This window comes from Bison bison, unplaced genomic scaffold, assembly GCF_000754665.1.
Source record: "Bison bison bison isolate TAMUID 2011002044 unplaced genomic scaffold, Bison_UMD1.0 scf7180017864466, whole genome shotgun sequence".
In the NCBI taxonomy this organism is placed as follows: domain Eukaryota; kingdom Metazoa; phylum Chordata; class Mammalia; order Artiodactyla; family Bovidae; genus Bison; species Bison bison.
In genome coordinates, this window is record NW_011495027.1 from 3,221,340 (window position 1) to 3,232,129 (window position 10,790).

The 10,790-nt window shown below is 42.3% G+C and overlaps 1 long non-coding RNA gene across 1 annotated transcript in view; it reads right to left on the bottom strand.

Moving 5' to 3' along the window:
- The window catches only part of LOC105003272, a 19,786-nt gene that overhangs the window by 6,304 nt on the left and 2,692 nt on the right, over positions 1-10,790 (bottom strand). Inside the window, exons 2-4 of the long non-coding RNA XR_827089.1 lie at positions 7,355-7,446; positions 4,969-5,125; positions 3,667-3,812 (exon numbers count right to left, since the gene is read on the bottom strand). This is a non-coding gene — a long non-coding RNA (uncharacterized LOC105003272). The remainder of the gene's footprint in view (positions 1-3,666; positions 3,813-4,968; positions 5,126-7,354; positions 7,447-10,790) is intronic.

Here is a 10,790-nt window from a genome sequence, read left to right on the forward strand (position 1 = left end):
ACCATCTGCAGTGATTTTGGAGCCCCAAAAAATAAAGTCTGACACTGTTTCCACTGTTTCCCCATCTATTTCCCATGAAGTGATGGGACCAGATGCCATGATCTTCGTTGGTGTTAGTAGGACTTTATTTTCAGTGGCCCAGACAGCTCTCCTCCCAGAGGACCCCTAATGAATACACAGATTGCAAAACATGACTCCACTTAAAGTCTGTGAAGGGTATATGATTTCTATGTCTGTAGATTTTCTTGTCCTTGAGTATTTCCATGTTCTGAGTAAAGCCCTTTCTTTACTATACACTCATTTATCAGATACCTCATATGATAAAGCAGTTTTTAGTATAAAAGTTATACTAAAAATAAGAATATAAAAATCACCCATAATCTCATTATCCACAGATAAATGATATTAACAAAGAATGAATGTATATATATACATATGATCTTTATATAAAAGTGGTATCTTGATGTGTATAGAGTTCTTTGTACTGCTTTTGTTCAATTAACACTGTTTTGAGAGTTTTCCCAAGTTATTAGTTTTCAGAAAACATGATTCTAATGGCTTCATGATATTCCTTCCAAGAGATTGTATTATACTTTATTTAACATAAACTCAATACTGGCAAGGATATTGTAAAGCAGGCACTCTCCTAAACTGTTGATAGAAGTAGAAAATGTTATGACCTTCTAGAAAGCAGTTTGACATTATAGATCAATATTATTAAAAGAATTCATACCCACTGCTCCAGTAAAGAAAGGCAAAAGAAAAGATAAACATTCACATTCTCAAGGAAGCTGTGCCAGTCCATCTTTAAATTGCCTTCCTGACATTTGACATTGACTAGTAGAGAGACCTCATGACATCCTAGGTCATTCAATAGAGACACCAGTAGAGTCACATCTTAGTAGTAAACCCGAACTATCTCTTGAGTGAAGGGTTCTCTAGACCTGCCCTAGGAAAGTATAAGGCCTTGAATGGGTCGAGCTAATCTGCATATAACTTAACGACCTGCCAAAGCAAAATACCACACCATTTATAGAAAGAAAACAAACAATATTTGTTTGGAAATATAATAACATAATATTTATAACACTCAGCTTCCAAGTAAAAAATTACTAGACATGCCGAATAGCAGGAAAATATGATCCAGAATCAGGAGAAAAAGTAATCAATAGAAACAAACTTAGAAATTACAGGATTAATGAGACTAGAAAATGATAATATTAAAAGAGCTATTATAACTGGACAGATCACCAGTCCAGGTTCAATGCATGAGACAGGGTGCTCAGGGCTGGTGCACTGGGATGACCCAGAGGAATGGGATGGGGAGGGAGGGGGGAGGAGGGTTCAGGATGGGGAACACATGTACACCCATGGCTGATTCATGTCAATGTATGGCAAAACCACTACAATATTAAAGCAATTAGCCTCCAATTAAAATAAGTAAAATAAAAATAAGTAAGAATTAAAAAAGCTATTATAGCTGTGTACAAGTATTTAAGGTAAAATATAAATGTAAAGTGTAAGATATTTTTTAAAAATCAAATAGTTTATTTTCAGACTGCAATGAAATCAAACTAGAAATGAATATTTATTATTATTTATTTAGAAATAAATAAGTAACTAGAATGATGTCTGGAAAATATCCAAATATTCAAGTCCTAAATAACACACTAACCCAAGAGTCAAATTGAAATTAAAAAGGAAATCAGAAAAGCCTTTCAAATGAATGAAAATAAAAGCATATGTATCACATTTTCTGGGATGCAGCTGGAGCATCTATAGGGAAATCTACAGCACTAAATGATTACAATAGAAAGAAAAAAGATCTTAAGTCAGTGACCTTAGGTTCCACATTAAGAAACTTGACAAATAAAAGGAAACTGAACCCAAAGTAAACAAAACAAATAAAGCCAGATGGCATACCACAAACAATGGGGGAATAAAATTAAACCATACTTTAAAATGCTACTAAATGTAACGGCATGCTGGGTCATAGCCCTCTTGCCGATTATGCTCTTCTTTCCTGTTTACTTCCAATGTGGTCCACTGCCGAGGAAAAAGGCTTCAATAGCTAGGCTTACCTTTAAAACTATATAACAGAAATCTTGGGATTCACTATGCACCATTTCTAGGGAGGCCAAGAATACAATTCACACATCCATTAGTTATTATCGGCTTCCCTGGTGGCTCAGAGGGTAAAGCATCTGCCTGCAATGTGGGAGACCCGGGTTCGATCCCTGAGTCAGGAAGATCCCCTGGAGAAGGAAATGGCAACCCACTCCAGTACCTTGCCTGGAAAATCCCATGGACAGAGAAGCATGGTAGGCTACAGTCCATGGGGTTGCAAAGTGTCGGACACAACTGAGCAACTTCACTTTCACTTCACTTTAGTTATTATCACAATGCCAGAACATGTAACTTCACCTAAAAGGCCATAAGTAGACATCAGGAAGCCTAGACTGCTTATCAAAGGGAAGTGGAAAGGCATTCAAAACAAAACTACCCAACCCCTTACTAACAAGATTGTCAGAGGACCCTCTGAGTTTACACTGATATTATGTCATTTAAGTATAGTTGTTTAAAACCAAGCAGAGACAGACTCAGCCTGTTCTTTCAAGCTTCACAAAAGAAGCACTGGAATTTCCAAGAGCAACACCATCAAGGGCAGTGAGAAGACCTCACCGCTAGCATAGCCCACATACACAAAAGGATCCAGAGGCAGTGTATACACAATGCACCCTTATGAGGGGACACAGTATTTGCACACAGGCATTATTTACCTGGGCTCCCCGGTAGCTCAGACGGTAAAGAATCTGCCTGCAATGCAGGAGATCCAGGTTCAATCCCTAGACTGGGAAGCTCCCCTGCAGAAGAGAATGGCAGTCCACTCCAGTATTCTTGCCTGGAGAATTCCATGGACAGAGGAGCCCGGCAGGCTACATTCCATGGGATGCAAAGAGTCGGACACTACTGAGCAACTACATATTATTTACCTATGCTCTCACCACTCTAGACCATGCCGTCCTCAAAGTCAGAGACCACATGTTAGTCACCTCTGTATCCCTAAACCCTAGCATGGTGCAATCATTTAATAAATGTCCTTTAAAGTCAAGTGGGAACCCCCCTAGCAACCTAAAGGGTTGTAGAAAACACCCAATGTGATAGCCTTGAGACTTAGAACACAAAACAAGGCTTCTGATCCAAGTTGAAACTAAAGAACACAGGCTTACTATCTCTTTCCTGAGTTCAATTCAATTTTTGAAACATTTAAAAAATGGATTTGTTTCCAGCCTTCAGTGAGTATTTGGGTGGGACTGGATTTTATCTGAACTAGTCTGCCCATCCTTTTCCCACGGTGTTCTGGAAGAAAGCAAAGAGTGGTGACTCACAAGCTGGCGCTATTCTTAGTTCCTATGTACTGACAGCAGACTGAATTCCAGAAGAGAGGCATTTACTAAATACAAAGGATTAAAACCTGGATGTCCTGGCCCTAAAATGTGCTTCATGTCATAAACTTTCCAACATGATGCTAAATTAGCTGCATTTGGTTCCAGATGGTTAATGCCTAGTGAGTGGAAAGGTGACTTCAAGTGGAAATTGCCTCAATTCTTATTTATGTCACTTCAGAATTATTCCCTGAGTTTACCTCACACCCTCATCTCCTACCTCCTTCCTTGGCTCCAGATTTCTGAATTTCAGCCTCTTGAAAACAGTGCTTGCAGGATGGCCCAACTATGAAAGTAGTCCTTTCTGGCCACCTCTCCTGGATGGAGACTCAAGGATTTTTCTATTGGAAACCGCAGAGCAAGGACCTAGGAAGTGCAGAAAACCCACAGAAAAGAAAGGTGATTGGAATCAGGATGAGCTATGTTAACAAGAAAATAATGAATAATAATAATTATAATAATGACAATAATGAATCCACAGGAATGTCATAATTCACTATGTTCTTCTCATTCCACCCCAACACACAAGCACCCATACACACACATGTACACACAACACACAATTCAGTGCGTTTGTCCAATACTCTTTTCACATAGTCCTCTGACTTCCTTCTGAGTTTCCACTCCCTTAATGAGTTGTTGTTCAGTCGCTCAGTTGTGTCCAACTATTTGCAACCCCTTGGACAGCAGCATACCAGGCTTCCCTGTCCTTCATCATCTCCCAGAGTTTGCTCAAACTCATGTCTGTTGAGTCAGTGAAGGGCATCACCCTTTATGAGGGCTTGCTCATTTTTATATTTTCTTAGTGTTGTCACCTTGCCTTTATAGAGCCACTGTATTTTTTCAGGGCAGTCTCAGACTGCCATGGCACTTCCTTCTGTCTTTGAAACACAAACTCCCTAAATCATACTTCCTTCATTATTTCCATTTAAACTCCACACCCTGGGGAACCTGTTATCTATCCCTAGAAGACAGAAATCATGGATATCTAAATTATTCTACATAGCGCCTAGCAAGGAAGCAAATCCAAGTGCAGGCTTAGTATCACCATACTTGTTCTCTGATTATAGTGGTGAGGATAATGATCTCATTCTCTTTAATTTGCACCTTCTTGAGAAGTCAGGCTCACCAGGGAGTGGCTCAAAAACTGCAGCATCAATGGATCTGAAAGTGCTAAGAAAAGGTGAAAGGGCTGGCTCTATAAAGGCAAGGTGGTAACAATTAAAGAAAATAGAACAAGAGCAAACACTCATAAAGGGAGTTGAAACTCAGGACGGTAGGACGATGTAGCAGAAATGTAGAAAGGGCAAAGACTTCGGGTTTGGGAGAAGTTAGGTCTGGGTTAGATGCCTTGTTTGGTCACATACTAACTGCCTAATCTTGAGCGAGTTGCTTAACTTCACTGAACTCCAACTTCCTAAGTTTAGAAAGATGTTCACATGCTCACCTCAGAGGATTTTCTTGAACGTAAGGTGAGATAGCCTTTAAGGTTTTGGTTCATGTCAGTTCCCTTGCCTCTTACCTCAGAAAAAAGGATCCATAGTGATAATTTCCAGCAGCACCCACAAAGTTGGTCCTGTCTGTAATCAACGCATTTTCAGAGGCTCATATTAAGTTTCTCATTTGTATGTATTTTACTATTGTCTCATGAAGATGCCCATGTTTTCTGCAATCGCCAGCTTCAAGGGGAACATACATGTTAGTGCCTGCGTGTGACTGAGTCTGACCCATCCTATCCACCAAAATATACAAACTGAAAAAAACCTCACATTTTGAAAGGGTGGGACTCAAAGTTAAGATGTTCCTTGTCTTTATTCCCAGAGCAATTTGGCTGCCTTTTACCTAGAACATAGATCGCTGTATTATATTATCTGTTTATGCCTCTAGATCTTTTCTAGGCTATGAGAGCCAACATAGCAAAATCTAGATGTTGTTTCTCTTTGCCTTGTCACTTAGAATGAAGCTTGTCATTCATATCATATTAATAAGGCTGAACTGAGCCATTCATCTTCTGAATCGGCAGTGTCTTGGTGTATATTCACATTTTATAATTCCCCCAGCAGCATTTCCTAGGGCCTCAGAAGATTCAAGCATTGAAGACATGTTGTCTTCGCCCTTTAAGAACTGACTGTTCAGGTGATCAAAAAGTACGCACTTTTAGTTATAAAATAATATAAAATAAATAAATCCTGGGAATGTAATGTACAGTATGGTGACTATAGTTCATGCTGTGCTAAGCTGCTTCAATTGTGTCCAACTCTTTGCGACCCTATGGACTGTAGCCCACCAAGCTCCTCTGTCCATGGGATTCTCCAGGCAAGAATACCAGAGGGGTATTGATGTGCCCTCCTCCAGGGGATCTTCCTGACCTGGGAGTCGAACTCACATCTCTTATGTCTCCTGCATTGGCAGGCAGGTTCTTTTACCATTAGTACCACCTGGGAAGTCCCAACCATAGTTGATACTGCATTGTAAATAAGAGTAGATCTTAAAACTTCTACTCTCCCTCCCCCACAAAAAAAACTATATGAGGTGATAGATGTGAACTAGACTTACTCTGGTGATCATTTCCCTATATATATATATACATTGAATCATTATGTTGTATACCTAAAATTAATATAATATTATATATCAATTTTTAAGTTAGAAACAAGTACAAAAAAATAGAACTGACTGTTTAAAAACAGCTTTTTTCTTTTTTTGAAAGCTAATATTTAATCAAAGGAGAGAGGATAAAAGATGTCAAAGAAATGCCTGGGACTAGCCTTAAATTGCTGTATGCTTTTTATTTTTTGCCATAACCTTGGGCACCTCACCCATGCCCACATCCAAGGTTCAGTGACACCTTGCACAAGGTGCACACTAGGAGTGTTTGATGGGTGCCTGGAGGGCTCTGGACTGAGCAGCTGTCCACCTGAAGTGGACTTTACCACCTGAAGTGGTACCCACAGGCTGTGGGTGGTAGCAGTGATTCCACCTCAGGTGGTAAAGTTGGCCTCAGGGGATAAAGTCAATGGTGATGACTCAGCTAGGGTAGAAGCATCTCTCAATCTCTGAGTTGCTCCTCTGCTCTGACACATCTCTTGCTTTTCAGAGGAAATAGGAGCAAGCTCAGGCAAGGGTCCCTGAGGAGGGAACCTTTTTTTATTATTTAACTCATTCATTACCAGACTCTCTTGAAGAAAGTGAGGTCTACCATGACTGAAAACACAAATAAGCTCACATTTAGAAAAATATTTAAGTGAGGTCCACAATTAGTTGTTAGGAGGAAGTCAAGAGGTTGGGGGCAAGTACCTAGATTTTAAGGCAGATTCCATCAAAAGAATGGCCTTTGGATGAAAACACTCTGCTGTCCCTTAACATCTCATATATATATATACGAACTGCCTAGTCTTTGGTAGACAAAACTCAGGCACCATAGATACAGTGATCCTCATGGCTCCCAAACACTGGGGCCAAGTGTTAGCTGTCACTAACTCTCAAGTATGGTGTTTTGTATCTGACTGATCTGTGGGGCACTTGAGTGCATGACCTCTGAGTTGAGGCAACATCATTATCTTATAGATGAAGAAACCAAGGCAAGAACCTTACATGGCTCAACACTGTTTATAGGCAAAGTTGCAATTCCATGACAGGCAAGGCCATTAAAGTGCTTTGTTAGATGATCACTGGGGCTCCAGTGCAAGCCAGGATCCTGACTTGGGTGGGGTTTATAAATCACATCATCTATATATAACTTAGCAAATGATTTTTAAACTAGAGTTCATCTAGTTTTTTTCTCTAGTCTAAAGAATACAGAATATTCTCTAGAGAATAAGTCTAATTCATCCTATGCTAATTGTAGTAAAAGTAAAGGTAATGGTGGTGATTGCAGTGGAAATAATTATAATTTATTAAGTACTTACTATATGCCAAGCATCCTGCTGAGGATTAAACATGTCTTATGTCTTTGTTCAGCCCAACTGCCAGAATCCTCCTTCACACTTAATCCTCGGCCCTGCAAAAGTTGGCACAAATAAATGGCTTCAGTCTCTCTGTGTGCTCACGTACTGTGCCCAGATCAAATCCTTTCTCAATGTGGTATGTGTGGTTTTAAGTGGGCATTTAAGAGACAAGTATCTCTGGAAATAAAACCCATAGAAGGTGAAGGTTAATTCTTAATCTCTGAATCTGGAACCAACCCATTTGATAGTGACTTATAATTATATATTTCGGATTGCTCCAGCATGTCTAGAAGATAGATTGCAGGGTGGAGTGGGAGGGGTACCTTCCAGTCCATTCCTTTGAAATGTTTCTATGTTATCAAAAAACAAGATCTGTAAGGTAAAAAGGGGTTAGAAATGCCTGGCTTCCTGTGGACAGATGCCAGGTGAAGAAACTGAACAGATATAGTTCCCACTAGATACAAATGCCTTAAAAAAAAAAAAGTGTTTCCTACCATGCTGCCAAGAGAATGCCTGCTGCTTACAACATAAATTCAAGGGGAGAAGTAAGAAGACAGAGTAGTGTTTGGGGAAGATGGAAAGTGGAAAATAAGAAAAGACACATTCCAATTTTGTTGATAAAGCATAAACTCTTACAACTGAGTCAAATGACAGCCCTAACTCTTAAACAAATGAAAGCCTAACCAACCTGCCAGTTCAATGGAGCCCATGGTGCTATTCCTTAATATGTCAAGAGAGGCTGAGAGTTACAGAATGCCAGAGCAGGACAAGTTTTCAGAGACATTTAGTCTGGAGATCACATTGGCAGCTCCCACACATTGTCTTCTTGAGTTTTCCCAGGATTAACTTAGATGGCATTTTAACACTGTTTTAATTAACTGTCAATATTTAAAAAATTAAAAGCCTTCGTGTAAAAATTCAGATCACTAGTACCTCTAAAATTTGAGAAAACAAGCAAACACTGGATTTACATTTTCACCTACCAACCACTCAGCCCCCACTTCACCCCTCATAGAGTCTACACTATCTACATTGTTGCCCCAGGCTGAGGCCAGTGTCATCAGACAAAAATCCTTGGAATGGCATTTTGTTACCTGGCTGATCCCTTTGAGCCCTTCAGTGCATATTCCCTGAGCTGGGGCAAAGCCATTATCTTATAAATGAGAGGAAACCAAGGCAAAACCTCACAGGCTCACCACTACCTATAGACAGAGTCCCAATCAGATGGGCAAGGCCACTGGCAGAAGATCCAGTTGACGTCTCTTGCCAGTTCCCCAAAGGAATTCTATGGCCAAGCCTTACTAGTGGGTCATCAAAGCTCTATTCCCTCAAATATCTTTCCATGTATCAGACTCTTGTTTATCCTTATAGACTCAGATTAGTTCTATATCCATTGCCCAGGCCCAAAAGTGTCAGACTGTAAAGTCGTTCAGGGGAAGGCCAATATTAAAGTCCTCTTTTTGGTGCCATGACATATCATGAGCTCAGAATAAATCTGGGGTTTGAAGAGGATAAGCAATTTGTCCTCATATACATAGGTGATTATGCTCATAACATAACTGGGAAAAAAAGTTAAAAGTAGATTGAGTGTATAAGAAGCACCCAGACTGATAAACTATCAAGTAAGTAGCTGTGAAAACTATCTCAGTGACAAATGTAGCTCTTACCAGGCTAACCCTTACTCCAGAAGTAGGACTGTCTGATCAATGTGGCTTATAAGATTAAAGAAGGGTTCCAAAGGCCTAGATACCTTCTCTGTCATCTGCCAAGGTGTCAAAAAGTCTGTTTGCATTAAGGCTTTTTCCGTTGAAATGCAATGACCTTTTCCCTCTCCTCCCCAAGAGCCAGTGCTATGCCGTGCCTAGTTGCTCAGTCGTGTCCAACTCTTTGCAACCCCATGGACTGTAGCCTGCCAGGCTCCTCTGTCCATGGGGATCTTCCAGGCAAGAATACTGGAGTGGGTTGCCATGCCCTCCTCCAGGGGATCTTCCCAACCCAGGGATTGAACCCAGGTCTCCCACATTTTCAGGCAGATTTTTATAGTCTGAGCCACCAGGGAAGCCCAAGAGCCAGTACATAAGGCAATTCTTAGAGGTTTATACAGCTTCAGTTAACTCATCAACTTCTTTTCTATCTGATGCATTTATCCTGGAACATCTGGGTAAGTTGTGATAGAGTTAAATAAAGGTAAGTTTCAGAAGAAGGGACAGGTCTGAACTTCTAAGTGATGGGGAGTACGCACAGCGGTTAAGTGCAAGGTCAGCTAGGACCAAGAAGCCTGGGTTCAATTCAGCTACCTACCTGAGTGCTTTATGACTAAACATTTACCCTCTGTGCCTCCAATTTTTTTCCATTTAGAGAATGGTGTTAACGATGCCCTCAATGGGGCATTAGAGAATCAAATAAGTCAATAAATAGCAGGCATTCAAAACCGTGCCTGACACAAAGTGGGCCCTATATAAGCATTGGCTTCTGTCATTATCAGGAGAGGATGACATAAAATTTGGCCCTGAAAGGGACTGATCCAGTTTTACCACTGCTCCTTTCCCAATTTACTGATGAAGGATACAGGGTCCATTAAGGATGTGCAGTTTACTGAAGACTGTAGGCCAGTGGACGACAGAGCTAGGGCTTCCTATCCAGGGGTTCCGCCTCCACGGAACTTATTGATAAGGAGGGAAGAAAGGGTTGTGGGAGATCCAAGAGAGACCGAGAGCGAGCTTCAGCCTCTCTCCCTTCTAGGGATAACGGAACCAAGGCCCTCGGGGACTACTCCCCAAAATTAATTCCTGGTCCCCACTCTCTGGTGGGCTTGATGTCTCAAGAACGCCTGGTTCCGACACACACCCACACCCCCGCGCCTGGGCGTACCCTCCAACTCTAACCCGTTGGGAGGACGAGTCAACAGAGGGGTGGACGGGAAAAGTGACACAATCGGGCCGGCGCCCTCCGCGCCAGCCTCCCACGCAGCGGAGGGCGGGCCGAGCCCTCGCAACGGGTGCAGGTACGGGTCCCGCGGCCGCGATCTCCGGGGCACGCGCGCACCAGCACGCCCGGCACGCCTGCCGCCCCGCGGCGCGAGGGCCGGACGCGGTCACTTTTCAGCGACGCAGCGGCCGCGCGGTTGCCGGGCCCAGCTCCTAAGGCCGCCACCGTCGCCTCCGCCCCCCAGACGCTGGATGACGGAGTCTTGAAAGACTTTCACCAAATATGGGCTGGGGCTGGAAACGTCCTGCGGCGCGCGCCGCCGGAAACCTCTAGTCCTGACAACCGCGGTGACTCCGGGTGCGCGGGCCGGACAGCCGGCAGGGGGCAGCGGGCGGCAGGCGGCCGGGCGCTTCTCGGTGCTCGGCCCCGGATCTCTCCCCTCCCCATACCACTCTCGCAGCGCGGCCTC